At 40.9% G+C, this 16,160-nt stretch overlaps 1 non-coding gene across 1 annotated transcript; it reads right to left on the reverse strand.

The window, feature by feature from the left end:
- Positions 1–15,428: 15,428 nt before the first annotated feature.
- On the reverse strand, positions 15,429–15,535 carry LOC141624864 (small nucleolar RNA R71). Its single transcript, XR_012534668.1, has one exon. It is a non-coding gene; the product is annotated as a small nucleolar RNA R71 (small nucleolar RNA).
- Between the last annotated feature and the right edge of the window lie 625 nt (positions 15,536–16,160).

Below are 16,160 nucleotides of genomic sequence, written 5' to 3' on the forward strand. Positions count from 1 at the left end.
GCGAAGGAAGGAGAGAATCACTTGCGAATCTGAGCGAAAACGCGGAAAATAACAAGAAATCGAAAAATAATGCACTATAATGACGATTGATAGAGAGATAATCGAACTTCCATGGAATTTTCTTCGCTTGGAGAAATCGACTTCAATTGATTTAATGCGTTCCTACTGTGCTCGATTATGCTCAGAAAACGATCAAAACCTGGATAAGAACATGATAATTTAACGAATTAAATAAGTCGAATGAAAATTAGTGTGAAAAATACGGAATGAAATAGGGATGAAATGAAATTAAAATTAGTTGATCAAAAATACGTAATTTTCGGATGATAATGGCTGTCGAAAAGCTCTGTGATAATGGCGGTCGAAAAGCTCTCTTATAATGGCGAAGATGTAGCTCAGCTCAAAGTTGAAGAGAGAGAAAGCGGACATGGTAAATGAACGAGTTAATGATTGAGTATGACGGGAAATGTGTGTTAGTTAGAATTATATAGGGACATGTGGCATCATCTGGTGAGTTTATAGTTATTAGATCCGACGGTTTAAGATGGGTACAGCTGCCTCACCCTAAGAAGGGTGTGTCACATAATTCAATTTCTATATATATATATATATATTTCTATATATATATATTTCTATATATATATATATATATATATATATATATATATATATATATATATATATATATAAATATATAAATGCATGTTTAAGTATGTCAATGTCAGTTTGTAGCTCGTTTTTGGCATGACTCGGCCGAGCAGGGCGGGTACTCGACCGAGTAGGGGATACTCGGCCGAGTAACCAGGCACTCAACCGAGCTACTGGTTTTGATCACTCGGCCGAGCAGTAGGTGTACTCGACCGAGTGAGGCATACTCGACCGAGTATCACCCATACTCGACCGAGTATGTTTTCTGTGTTTTTGACATTGGCGATTGGAGTGGAACACTCGGCCGAGTAATAGTGGTACACGACCGAGTAGTCCATACTCGACCGAGTATTTAACTGTACTCGGCCGAGTGCTTCTTTGGCGGAGGGTCTTTTTTATTTTGAGCCGTAGGCTATGCGCTTACGTTTCGTTGTTTATATCAGCTCAAAATGCCGCCTAAGAAGTCAGCAGCATACATCCAAGCCACTGAGATGACTATGGATGAGGTCGCCCGTATGATTGAGTAGCAGAATGCACTCCTAGAGACTCTTAAGAACGTGGGAAAGGGAGGTGAGAAATCGGTGGATGCAACCCATTTAAGCACCATCATTGCTCGCTTCGACCCATCGACTTATGAGGGCACCGGAGAACCTAAGTTGCTCGATAACTGGCACCGCGAGATGGGGAGTCTTCTGGAGGTGGTGAAGTGTCAGGCGGAGTTGGCTGTCGAACAGGTGGTGTACTACCTGAGAGGTGAGGCTGCGGTTTGGTGGCAGAACGTGAAAGAGGATGCCCGAGCATACTACAGGGACGAGGGACTCGATGTTATACCATGGGCAGGTTTAAAGAGTGCTATGAGGGAGAAATTTGTGCCAAAGCACATCCGTCACAAGCTGAGGGCTGAGTTCGATTCTTTCACCATGGCTGATGATATGACTGTCATGGAGTACTATCACCGGTTCCTTGAGTTGTCACATTACGCAGAAGATATGCAGCTGGGTCAGCGAGGTTTGGCTATTCATTTCGAAAAGGGGTTGACACCTAAGATCATGGATAGACTACTAGCTGGGGTACTTACCGATCTGAAAGAGGTTTATGTGCGAGCTAGGCATACTAAGAGATTGGTGGAATTAGCCAAGGAGGCTAAGGAAAGAAACACTGAAAAGAGAAAGGCAGAGAATGAGAGCGGCAATCTGTAGGGCCACAAGAAGAGCAACCATGGTCACTCTAGGACTTTTTCTGGAGGGTCTGGGTTTTCAGGGGGATCTAGAGCATGGGGAAGAGGTGGTCGTCGGAGTGCTAGTGACAACTCCCACCTTACCTGCTTCAACTGTGGAGGAGTGGGTCACAAGAGGCAAGACTGTACCAGTGCTAGAGTTAGGGGCGTTTCAGGAGCTTACTAGGGGAGTTTATCTCAGACTCTAAGCCATAGTTTTGCTAGCAACATGCCATCTGGGTCTTGGGGCAACAGTGGAGGGCAGAACAACAACAATAGCGGTTTCAACCGCAACAGTGGAGGGTCCTATCAACGCCCGAACAACAGTGTGACTCAGAACTCGGCAGCTAAGCTGACTACTTCCAACACCTCGGTCTAGGGTGGAGGCCATAAAAGCAGCAAGAAGCTCTTCATGATGGGCAAAAGGGAGGTAGAGAATGATGCTCATGTGGTTACCGGTACCTTTCTTGTTTATAATACACCGTCTTTCGTTTTGTTTGACTCAGGGGCAACCCATTCTTTTGCGTCTAGGGGTCATGCCTTAGATATGGGTTTGGGGGAGTATAAACTTGTAAAAGATGATGTGTTTATACCTTCTGGAGAGTCGGTGTCTTGTGTTAAGTTGTATAGAGATGTGTCTATGTTGGTAGGAGAGGTAGAGTTACCGGTCAACTTGTTAGAGTTTCCTATGGATGGGTTTGAGGTCATCGTCGCGATGGACTGGTTGGGTAAGTATGATGCTAAGATAGATTGCAGACAAAAGAAAGTGTCTTTAAAGGGGCCCAAGGGTTTTAGAGTGTCATATAAGGGGTTTGTTGTGAGGCCAAAGTGTAAGTTCATCGTTGTAATGACTATAAAGTCATGTATAAGGAAGACGTCTCCCTTGATTCTTTGCCAAGTGAGAGATAGACGTGTGGAGCAGCTGACGGTGTCCGACATACATGTGGTTGGGGAGTTTAGTGATGTCTTTCCAGATGAGATACCGGGGTTACCACCTAAGAGGGATGTCAACTTCAATGTTGAGCTCAAACCGGGGACAGGTCCTATATCTAATGCACCGTACTGTATGGCACCTAAAGAGTTAGAAGAGTGGAAGAAACAGTTGCATGATCTGTTAGATAAGGGGTATATCCAGCCTAGTGTGTCACCGTGAGGAGCACCAGTGTTGTTTGGGAAAAAGAAAGATGGAAGCATGAGGCTATGCATCGACTATAGAAAGCTGGAACATGTCATGGTGAAGAACAGGTATCGTTTGCCAAGGATTGATGATCTTTTCGACTAGCTGAGTGGCGCAGGGGTGTTCTCTAAGATCGATTTGAGGTCGGGTTATCATCAGTTGAGGATAGCAGATGAGGATATTCCTAAGATAGCTTTTCGGTCACGTTATGGTCTCTATGAGTACGTAGTGATGCCTTTTGGGTTGACGAATGCACCAGCCGTTTTCATGGATCTTATGAACCGGATTTTTAGCCCGTTCTTGGACAAGTTTGTGGTCGTCTTCATTGATGACATCTTGGTCTACTCTGAAACTAAGAAGAATCATGAGGAGCATCTGAGGTTAGTTTTGCAGACCTTACGAGATAATCAACTATATGCCAAGTTATCCAAGTGCGAGTTTTGGCTAAAGAAGGTGGCTTTTCTGGGCCACGTGATATCTAAAGAGGTTGTGTCGGTGGATCCTAGCAAGATTGAGGCAGTGACCAAGTGGGAATCGCCGAAGAATGTTGCTGAGACTCGGAGTTTCCTAGGTTTAGCTGGCTACTACATGAGGTTTGTGAAAGACTTTTCTGACAGCTTTGATGAGAAAAGAGACAAGATTTCGTTGGGATGAGAGTTGTGAGACAGCGTTCCAAACCTTAAAGGAGCGTTTGACCACAGCTCCTATGCTAGCTTTACCTGAGGGAAGTGAGAACTTTGAAGTATACACCAATGCTTCAAAGAATGGTTTGAGACGTGTTTTGATGCAGAATCAGAAGGTTATAGCTTATGTGTCGAGAAGCCGTATGAGGAGAACTATCCTACTCATGATTTGGAGCTGGGTGCAGTTGTTTTTGCTCTTAAGATTTGGCGGCACTATGTTTATGAGGCAACTTTTAAGGTGTTTTCAGATCATAAGAGTCTGAAGTATATCTACACTCAGAAAGAGCTTAACATGCGACAGAGGAGATGGATGGAGCTGATTGGGGACTATGACATGGAGATCATATATCACGAGGGTAAGGCCAATGTTGTGGCAGGTGCTTTGAGTTGGAAGAGTGTCCATTCGTTGTGTACAGCTATGTCTTTGCTGAAGCTAAGAGACGAGATGTCCAAGTTGGGGATTCATATGATTCGGAAAGGGGATACCATCGGGGACTTGACGATCGAGCCAGACTTGTATGATGACATAAAGAGGAAACAAGAGCTTGATCCAAAGATTTAAGAATGGAAGTCAAGGGTGGAGAGTGGCATGGTTTCCGGGTTTTCTATCCAGACAAATAGGAGTGTTCATTTTGATGGGAGATGGTGCATTCCTAATGATGCAGATTTGAGGAGAGTAATCATGACAGAGGCTCATTGCACTCCTTATTCATTTCACCCAGGGGGTGACAAGCTTTACAAGGACCTCAAGAAAACATTTTGGTGGCCTAATATGAAAAGGGATGTGGCCGAGTTCGTGGCTAAATGTCTGACATGCCAGAGAGTAAAGGGCGAGCAACGAAGACCGCAAGGTAAGATTCAGTCACTGGAGGTACCCGAATGGAAGTGGGAGTCGATCTCTATGGACTTTATCGTGGGGTTACCAAGGACACATCAAGGTGACAATATGATTTGGATGATCGTCGATCGTTTAACAAAGTCAGCTCACTTCATTCCGATGAAGGATACTTGGACCAAAATACAGTTAACCTTGGGTTATAGGAAGCATGTGGTTCGGTTACATGGTGTGCCAAAGGATATAGTGTCAGATCGAGATGCGAGGTTGATGAGTCGTATTTTGGTCGCTTTTTGCCCCGCATATATATCTTATTCCGACTCGATTTTGCGTGCTTAATTGATCAAGAAGCTCATTTCAATTTACTAATTTATAATAATTAGTCGGTTTAGTTAAATTTAATAATTAGTCGATTTTATATTACATTAGTATTATTATTACTTATTTATTAATATTATTATGTTTAGGTAAGACGGAAAAGCAAGGCGGTAATTGAGACTCAAGACGAGTCAAAGTGGCGGGTAAAGGTGATAAAGACAAAGTCAACCCCTGCCATTTCTTCATTCCATACGCCTCATCAACCCGCCATAGCTGCCACAACTCGCATCTCCATCCCCGTCAATCTCCGTCACCACAACAAACAGCCTGCTCCTCCATTTAACATCAGCCCAACACATTAGCAGCAGCAGCTGCACTGTTTCACCATTAACAAATCCGCCATTACCATCTGTGGGGTAATATCCGTATACTACCCTATAAAATTAGGATTATAACGCAAATTTTACATGTAATTTATAGTCATAAAACGAAAAACATAATGAAACGATAAAGATCAAGGAATAACCTTCGGTCCTAGTGCAATAAGGCAATGAGAGATCAAAGTAGACCTCCTCCTAAATGATGCACCCAAGATAGTCCGAGAAATTCCCTTGTGCTAGATCGAATCCTCTAATTGCCTTGCAATATTGAGAGGATTAATTTTGTGAGTTTTTGCTTAGATGAGAGATCTAGGTTTTAGAGAGAAAATGATCTCCAAAACCCTAATTTAATTTTGCAAATGACAATTAGGTTAAACAAGAGGAGAAGCTCTCCTTTTGTCTATGAAGGGCTCGGCCAAACCGAGTGAGAGGAGAGCTCGTGGGCTTTTTTAATTTCCTCTTCACTTAAACTCGTGGTACGACCCGAAATGCGCTAAATGTATATGACACGGTTTCATTATAAACTGTCATCGGTTATCGGATATTAAAGCATCAACTAATAATACGGATTAGTTGAATTATTAATACATGTCCGACAAAGACAATATTGTATAATTATATTCAATATACATTTAATTAAATATAAAACGTTTATATTCAATTTTACGAATTAATCGCTTAATTCGCCTTAGCCATTATTATTTAATCCGTATTAAATAAAATATCTCAACATCACATTTTGACTTATTATTAGTCAAATAACTCGGACTAACAGGTTAGTCAATTTTGGCATCTACATGACTATATTTTCATACCGTCACATCTCTCAAACGTATCCTATAGGTGTGACTTTTAGGGACGAGTTGATCACCGCCATCCGTATGACAATAACGTCAAACTTATCTAGCAAGCCAACCGTTATTGATAAACGTGGATCAAGTGATAATAATACCAAAAGTATGCCCTTTGATCCTTTTAGAGATTTATAAGTCCTTGCACTAACTGTTAAGGACACCAACCCCAACAAGCTCCCACTTGTCCGTACAAGTGTATGTGCAATGACGTTATCCGCACTAAGCGGAGGACACGGCTCAACAAACTCCCACTTGTCCGTACAAGTGTATGTGCGATAACCGATTCTCATATTCATTTAAAATTTCTCCCACTCAATGTAAAACAATTTGCGGATCTGGATCCACAAAGGTCGTATTTTTACAATCGATCCGGATCAAGAGTGGTTTCCCGACTAGAGAGTAACTTAAGCGATAAAACGAATCCGTGTCATCCGAGCATGGCCATGCATTTCGATTCTGACTCCTCGAGTGGCCCTGAGAAATATCTAGTACTGATAAAGGCTGAATATTTTCTTCAACTCGAACTCCTTCCGATCTAAGCACAGCATGAAATGACCCAGAAAAAATCTACTTGGCCCCCTGTTACGGATGACCGTGAGAAAGAAACCAAAGTCACCCAAAATCTGCCTTAGTCTCAAGAGACAGTCGATAGTCAAAAGAATCGACTCTTAGGATCACCATGGAGGTCCTATCCACGCCCGGGCACCGAATGTTATAAAACATTTAGGACTCCACGTTGATGTCACAATTGTGTCCTACGAGATATCCGTATAAATCGCCTCTGTGATTGGTCAGTCAACTTTTTGACTTATGGCTCGTTGAACCCACCATCAACCAACGTCACAAAATAATTGCGAGTTATCACTCATGTGGGCAATTAAGGACTGAAAAAAATATAATGTTCGTTCAGTTCACTTTGTGGTGTCAAAATTTGTCGTACAAATCCACATGAAAAACAAAATATATAAATATCAAAACGATGATGTTGTATAGAGTACAAAAGCGAATGAATCTAATCCATAAAAGAGTACTACAACTTAGGAACACGTTTAATTCCCATGGAATTAACATGCCCTTCATGCTTATCTTGTCGTAATGCTTTAGTGAGAGGATCTGATATGTTATCATCGGTAGCAATCTTGTCTATCACTACTTCCTTTTGCTCCACGTAATCTCGGATTAGATGAGCTTTCCGTTGTACATGTCTAGACTTGTTGCTCGACTTAGGCTCCTTAGCTTGGAAGATGGCACCACTATTGTCGCAATAGATGGTGATCGGGTCATTCGAACTAGGCACTACAGATAGCCCATGTAAGAATTGACGCATCCATATCGCTTCCTTTGTAAGCCAGGACGCTTTGGCATAGTACTCGGACTCGGTCGTAGAATCTCTTTGTGAGTTTGTTTGAACTCTTCGGTGATCAGCGCCATTAAGAGTAAAAACGAATCCGGTCGAGATTTGAGTCATCACGATCCGTTTGGAAGCTAGCATCTGCGAATGCTGGGTTGCGCATAGCTTTTGAGAGCCTCCATAAGTGAATGCCCAATCTTTAGTCCTCCGTAGGTACTTAAGAATGTTCTTGATGACCGACCAATGTGATTCACCTGGATCTTTGTTGGAATCGACTTGTCATACTCAATGCATATGCCACGTCCGGACGTGTGCATATCATGGCATACATGATAGATCCTATTGCCGAGGCATAAGGTATCCGTGCCATGCGCTCTTTCTCTTCCGGTGTCTCGGTGCACGAGACTTGCTCAAATGCACCCCTGGAGACATAGGAAGGAACCCCTTCTTGGAGTTAGTCATCTTTGAATCTCTCTAGGACTTTGTCTCTGTAAGACTCTGATCGAGAGATAGCATCCGTCGTGATCTATCTCGATAGATACGGATGCCTAGAATTCTTTGTGCCTCTCCCGGATCTTTCATCTGGAAATGGTTTTTCAACCATACTTTCACCGAAGTTAAGAGAGGTATGTCATTCCCAATCGGAGTATGTCATCAACATACAATATTAGGAAGACAATCTTGCTCCCACTCGACTTGATATATAGACATGGTTCCTCGACCGATCGAGTAAATCCATTTTCTTTTATCACTTGGTCGAAGCGCTGATTCCAACTCCTTGATGCTTGCTTAAGTCCATAAATGGAACGCTTAAGCTTGCACACTTTCTTAGCATGTCTTTGGATCGATGAAACCCGGGTTGTACCATGCACAACTCTTCCTCCAAAAAGCCGTTTAAGAAGGCGGTTTTCACGTCCATTTGCCAAATTTCATAGTCATGAAAAGCGGCAATCGCTAAGATAATCCGAATGGAACGCAGCATGACTACGGGTGCAAAAATTTCATCGTAGTGCAAACCTGGCACTTGGGTGAAACCTTTAGCAACTAGTCGTGCTTTGTAGATATCTTGTTGACCTTCCACAGAATGCTTTATCTTGTAAAGCCATTTTGCATTGAAGGGGATGAACCTTAGCGGGTAAGTCAACAAGATCCCACACGTTGTTCTCATACATAGAGTCCATCTCGGATTGCATGGCCTCAAGCCATAGCTTTGAGTCGAAACTAGTCATGGCACCTTTATAGGTTGCGGGTTCACTACTCGTTAAGAGTAGAACGTCATCTATGTCATGTTCCTCGACCATACCAATGTATCTGTCAGGAGGAATAGAGACTCTTCCCGACCTCCTAGGTTCCTCGGGAATGTTAACCGCAGCCGGGATTGAAGGAATAGGTTCCTCCAATAGTTGCTCGGTACTTGGTTCTTGTATCTCCGACAGTTCGAAGGTTCTATCACTCTTTGCATTCTCGAGAAATTCCTTCTCTAAGAATGTCGCACTAGCCGCAACAAAAACACGTTGTTCGGTTGGCGAATAAAAGTAATGACTAAGCGTTCCTTTAGGATAACCTATAAAGTACGTCTTGACCGATCGCGGGCCGAGCTTATCCTCGTGTCTCCACTTGACATAAGCCTCGCAGCCCCAAACCCGTATAAAGGACAAGTTAGGGACCGTTCCCTTCCATAGTTCATATGGAGTCTTGTCACACATGACTTTAGACGGACTTGATTTAAGTATTAGAGCGGTGCTGAGAGAAGAGCATAACCCCACAATGAGTCGAGGCAACATGGTGTGACTCATCATGGATCGAACCATATCAAGTAGTGTTCGATTTCTCCGTTCGGACACACCATTCATTGAGGTGTTCGGTGGAGTTAAGCGTAAAGGCAATCCCACGATCTTTGAGGTGTTGATCAAACTCGTGAGAAAGATACTCGCCACCACGATCTGAACGTAGTGTTTTAATCTTTCTACCCAACAGGTTCTGTACCCTATTCTGGTATTCTTTGAATTTTTCAAAGGATTCACTTTTGTGCTTCATTAAGTAGACATAGCCATATCTACTTAAATCATCCGTGAAAGTGATGAAATACCTATAGCCTTCTCGTGCGGTGATTGACATAGGTCCACATACATCCGTGTGTATGAGTCCTAATAGGTCAGCAGCGCGCATTCCAACACCTTTGAAGGAAATCCGAGTCATCTTGCCGATGAGACATGATTCACACGTGCCAAATGATTGAAAATCAAAGGCCGAGATAGCTCCATTTTTGATGAGCCGTTTAACGCGTTTTTCATTAATGTGTCCCATACGGCGATTGCCATAGATACGTTTGATCTTTATCACCAACCTTTAATTTTTTATTCATTACGTGTAATATTTCGGTCGTCTGATCTAAAACATAAATTCCATTCATGGAGACTGCCTTGCCATAAATCATATCGTGTAATGAGAAAATGCAAGTATTATTCTCTATTACAAATGAAAAACCAAGTTTGTCAAGTGCGAAAAGCAGAAATAATGTTTTTGGAAAAGACTGGTACATAATAGCGAGTCATATAATGACAACTCAAATCCGCTAGGAAGCTGGATCACATATGTCCCCTTTGAGACGGCAACCACTCTTGCTCCATTCCCAACACGCAAGTCCACCTCACCCTTTACGAGGGGTTCGATGTTTTGAGCCCCCGCACATGATTACACAGATGAGAACCACAACCGGTATCAAGTACCCAAGTTCCGTAACTTGCGTGGTTAATCTCAATCATATGAATAAAAGTAGAAGAGAGAGAAGACATACCAACGGGTTTAACACGACCTGCCTTTAAGTCCTCATGATAAACAGGACATGTACGCCTCCAATGCCCAGTCTTGTGGCAATGATGGCATTCCATGTTTTCATTCTTGCTCTTTGTCGCGCCTAATGAGGTGCTCGACTCACCAGGCCCACTCTTACCTGAACCCGACTTCTTGAACTTCGGTTTACCCTCTCGCTAGGTTTGCACGAGCTTTGCCCTTACCTTTCCCCTTGTTTGATACAACAAGAACATCCTGTTTCAAGCTCCCACTGAACTTCATGTCCTTCTCGGTGCATGCGAGAAGGGAGTGCGATTCATGTGGGGTTTTCTTCAAATCATTCATATAGTAATTCGCTCTAAATTGCGAAAAACCATCGTGGAGTGAATGAAGCATGCGGTCGATAACAATGTTCTCGTTGATGTTACAATCAAAGGTCTCGACTTCTCGACATTCTCAATCATCTTTGAGAATGTGTGGGCTAACCGGTTGGCCCTTTCTCGGAGTCTCGCATCAAAGAAGCGAGTGGTATGCTCATAGGTCACGATTCTCGGTGCTTTCGAGAATTCCTTAGTGAGCGTGGTGGAAATCTTGTTTGCACCATGGGCTATGAAGCGTTTCTGCAAATTGGGTTCCATTGCAAAAATGAGTACGTTTTTAATCGCACCCGCTTCCATACAGAAATCATTAAACTTGGTGATTTTTGACTCTAGCCAGTGGGACTGGGTTTGCGGGAGGGGCTCTAATAGATATTTGAGCTTCCGTCGCAGCGGCAGCATTCCGTAATGCCGCCTCCCGGTCTCGAAGTTTGATCCATCATTCTTGATCGAGTAGACTGATTCATCTGATTCATGAAGATCCGAAGCCAGGACTCACGGTCCAATGTGGCACTTGGCATTGGGTTATCAGTAGAACCAGCCATTTGTTATTAGCAGTTTTAAAAGTTCGTGATCTACACTGAAAAAGAAAGAAAAACAAAACGAAATAAGCAACTCATCGAGGTGATTTAAGTCTATTTAAAATTCATTTTAACTTGTAGACTCAATGCACTTGCATAATTGATCTCCCTCAAGAATGATACAAGTGATCCCAAGACTCAATTTCTGTAAATTGATAAGCCAACTGTTTAGCTAATTCTTCCGGAAGAACTCTTGGTCGATAGATTTCCGTAAATCCTATCTATAGTCCACCATAGTCACAGGATCGTACGAGTGACCATAGTGTTGAGATAAAATAGGTCAATCGGTTCCAACTTACCCGACGTAGAAGGGGTCATATTATGCCTACCGACGAAGAAGGGACTCATTGGAGTTTGACCTATAAAGACCGTTCCCAATTTTTGTTTATACGAGGAAGATCCCATCAACTTAATTATAATTCATTTTAAGTGAACGAATAACTAGCGTCTGCATGAATGAATCAATTTAGGTGATGGCTTAGCATGATCGTGTGACATGAGAATGTCAAAAGAAAACTAACTCGTGACCTCTATATGTGTCAGTTTTCATGCAATAACTGTGAGGCACGCATTTCAAAGCAAAAAAACAGAAACAGGCCGTGTAAAAACAGCAATGGCTGCACGGTTTTCAAGAAAATTTTCGAGACAAAATTTGTGCCACACGAAATTATTTGCAATCATTTTGATGGATCTTACGCATGTTGCAATGAATATCGATTACAAAACATTATGCAAAGATCTAAATGAAAACAAAAAAAAACAACGCCGTGTATACAAGACACGGTTCCCAATGAACCAAAAAACGCAGCAACAAAAAAAAATTTCTGCCGTGTAAAAATTTTGGCTGCCGAGACAATTTTTTTTTTTTTGAACAAAAATCATCCATTCATATCGTTTAATGAAAATTACATAGAAAAATTTACGTGGCCTCGCTCTGATACCACTTGTGGGGTAATATCCGTATACTACCCTATAAAATTAGGATTATAACGCAAATTTTACATGTAATTTATAGTCATAAAACGAAAAACATAATGAAACGATAAAGATCAAGGAATAACCTTCGGTCCTAGTGCAATAAGGCAATGAGAGATCAAAGTAGACCTCCTCCTAAATGATGCACCCAAGATAGTCCGAGAAATGCCCTTGTGCTAGATCGAATCCTCTAATTGCCTTGCAATATTGAGAGGATTAATTTTGTGAGTTTTTGCTTAGATGAGAGATCTAGGTTTTAGAGAGAAAATGATCTCCAAAACCCTAATTTAATTTTGCAAATGACAATTAGGTTAAACAAGAGGAGAAGCTCTCCTTTTGTCTATGAAGGGCTCGGCCAAACCGAGTGAGAGGAGAGCTCGTGGGCTTTTTTAATTTCCTCTTCACTTAAACTCGTGGTACGACCCGAAATGCGCTAAATGTATATGACACGGTTTCATTATAAATCGTCATCGATTATCGGTTATTAAAGCATCAACTAATAATACGGATTAGTTGAATTATTAATACATGTCCGACAAAGACAATATTGTATAATTATATTCAATATACATTTAATTAAATATAAAACGTTTATATTCAATTTTACGAATTAATCGCTTAATTCGCCTTAGCCATTATTATTTAATCCGTATTAAATAAAATATCTCAACATCACATTTTGACTTATTATTAGTCAAATAACTCGGACTAACTGGTTAGTCAATTTTGGCATCTACATGACTGTATTTTCATACCGTCACATCTCTCAAACGTATCCTATAGGTGTGACTTTTAGGGACCAGTTGATCACCGCCATCTGTATGACAATAACGTCAAACTTATCTAGCAAGCCAACCGTTATTGATAAACGTGGATCAACTGATAATAATACCAAAAGTATGCCCTTTGATCCTTTTAGAGATTTATAAGTCCTTGCACTAACTGTTAAGGACACCAACCCCAACACCATCTTCATCTTTATCATTCATTACCTTCAACCTGCAATCACCACAACAACAAGCAACAACCGTACAGCTCCTTCCTTCATCACCATCCCGTGTAAGCTCACCATCAAGAATGGCACTCTTCAACATTTCACCATTTCACCATCACCGTCAATCACCTCCTTCATTCGTCCTCATCACCTGCATCACCAACCTTCATCATCACCATTCGAGTCATCTTGACTCGACTACCAGCAACAACTCATCATTCACCATCACTGCAATCAACCAATTCGATAACCACCAGTCCAGACCACCATTCCCGTCCTCAAATTCAATCACATTCACCCTCGAATCAAATTCCAATCCATCAATCACCAATTCAATTCATTGCCTCGTTTCTGAACCCACATCAATCGAATCAGCCACCATGAGATAAGCCCAGAACCACCGTCGACCGCCTGGTAGCCATTCAGTGGAAACAAGTCGGGCCGGCGAAATGAAGATGCGTATTTGGATTTGTCAAGTTTGATAATTAGATGAAGTTCATCGTTTTTTAGTTTTAAACAGCGGGATTGACGATGTTGCCCTTATTGTCATTCGTTTTGTCAAGTTTAAGTGAGGGCAATATTGTCTTTTAACTTTTGTGTTTAAGGAGTATAAAAAGAAAGAAAGACAGTAGGCAGGGGAACCCTTATTTTTTAGACGCAGCCAAGGAGGATTTTAGACGGGTAGTTAGAAAAACAGTGGGTCTCTAAATAAAACCTCCTCTTATTTCTCCTCCTTATTAGTTTAATTAGATATTAATTTAGTTCATCAATTCGGTTCAAGGTTTAATCTTTTTATATTCAAGTTATAGATCTATCTCATTTATGCAATCTCCTTTCATATGGTATAATTTTCTCATCTCTTTTTTATTGTTCTTATCATTTTCATTTCATTATTTATGTTAGTCTTACTTGTTAATTCAATCCAAGTTTGTTACTTTATTAGTTTAGTTATGTTTATTACATATTTATTATTAGTGGGTAGCTTAATTATTGTGTCCTTAATTATGTTAGAGTAGAATAATTAGTTAGGGGGAAGGGATTAGTGTATTAAATTAGGATTTCATTTAATGGGTAGTCATTATTATCCTTAATCGTTAAGTCATTTGTGTTAATTTGTCACTTAATTGGTACTTTAATGTGTTGTGTAACCCTAATGATGATTAGTGTTATTTGACCTTGTTATCGAGTCGATGTAGAAGACCCGGGACTTGATTAGGCGCATTTAGGATGAGACCGTTTCTTATTATTGTCACGAGAGTGAGTAATAGGGTGGTTGGGTACTTAGTGACTCGAGAGAGTATTAAGACCTCATTTTAACACTTATACTTTGTCGATTAATGAATCTTTAAACCCCATTGAGAACTCAATTAGATACATGAACCCCCTTAATACCCCTAACTCCCTTAACTAGTCATTTTATATCTACTTTCATTGTTTACTTGTTAGTTATTCATTCATTTCTTGTTTTAGTTACTTTTAGAATATTTTCAACATCAATCTCATCGACCGACTAGACTAAAACTAAACATTAGACTTGTAGCCTAACCCCACCATCTCTTGGGACCGACCTCCTTACCCTACTACATTTCATTAGTTTGGTATTGAGCTTTTATAAATATTGTTTGATTGGTGGGACCACGACATCCACTGATCAAAATGGCGCCGTTGCCGGGGATGGTGCTTTGTTAGATATAAGTCTTAGTTGAGTTTTAGGATTAGTCTCATTTTATTGCTTTTGAAAAAAAAAAAAAAAATTGAATATTTGAAAAAGAAAAAAATATGTTGTTTGTTTACTTGCATCTTTAGTTATAGTTGTTAGTCACTTGCATTTAGAGTTTTGCATTTAGTGTCTTGTATTTAGTCTCTTGCATTATATAATGTCTTCATCCATGTCCTTACGTGATTATAGTAGACCCGATCCGAACTTGTTTGCCTCTCCTATTGATATTGGAGAGGATGTGGAGATTGACTTGTATCCGGATTGGGTTGAAATCTTTCAAAAAGATGTGTTTCTTGGTTTACCAAATGAGAATGTGTTGGACCATTTGGAGAGGTTTAATAGAAAATGCATTTTGGTGAAGAAGAATGGTGTGTCCGAACATGTTGTAAAACTTATGCTCTTTCCTCTTACTCTTGGGGATAGAGCTGAGAAATGGTTATATTCTCACCCTCCTAGCACTTTTTCTACTTAAGATGACCTTGTCCAAGCCTTTCTTACCAAATATTTTCCACCTTCTAAAACCGCCAAACTAAGAAATGAGATCTTTACTTTCCATCAAGGCGAGTTTGAGAATTTAAGTGAGGCTTGGGAAAGGTTAAATGAACTTTTGAGAGCTTGCCCTCATCATGGGATCCCAATTTGGCTAATCACACAAACTTTCTTTAACAATTTGCATCATGCCGTTAAAGATTTGATAAATGCATCGGCTGGAGGTGCCTTTGATAGTTTGGGTGATGATGAGGCAAGATCTTTGCTTGAGAAAGTGGCTAAGACGGATGCTAATTATGGGTTTGAGAGAGTGACACGATTGATTGAACCACAAGTTGAGGTTGATTCTCCCTCTTATGTTCAAAATGTTCAACAAAATCGTGTTAACCCTCCCTCCATAATTGAGAATGATGTGCATGCATTTTTATTTTCATATTCTTGTGATACATGTGGTTATTTGGGAAATGATTCTTGTGCTTGTTCTTTATATGCATCCCCACCTCCCATGTTGATGAATGTGATGAATAATGAAGATAATATGCACAATGTTCAACCATACCATGCTCCCTTTCACCCAATGGATTCTATGCATGTTTCTTCATCAAATTATGTGTCATGTGGTGGTTTTGAAGATAGTTTTGACTTGTGCCCTTCCTATACTATCCAAGCCCCAATGAATGATTGTTTGATAAGTGATGTTGATAACTTGCATTTCTTTGATCCCTCTTGTGCACCACTTTATTCTCCACCTCATTACGATGCGCCAAAC

This window comes from Silene latifolia, chromosome X, assembly GCF_048544455.1.
Source record: "Silene latifolia isolate original U9 population chromosome X, ASM4854445v1, whole genome shotgun sequence".
Lineage (NCBI taxonomy): Eukaryota > Viridiplantae > Streptophyta > Magnoliopsida > Caryophyllales > Caryophyllaceae > Silene > Silene latifolia.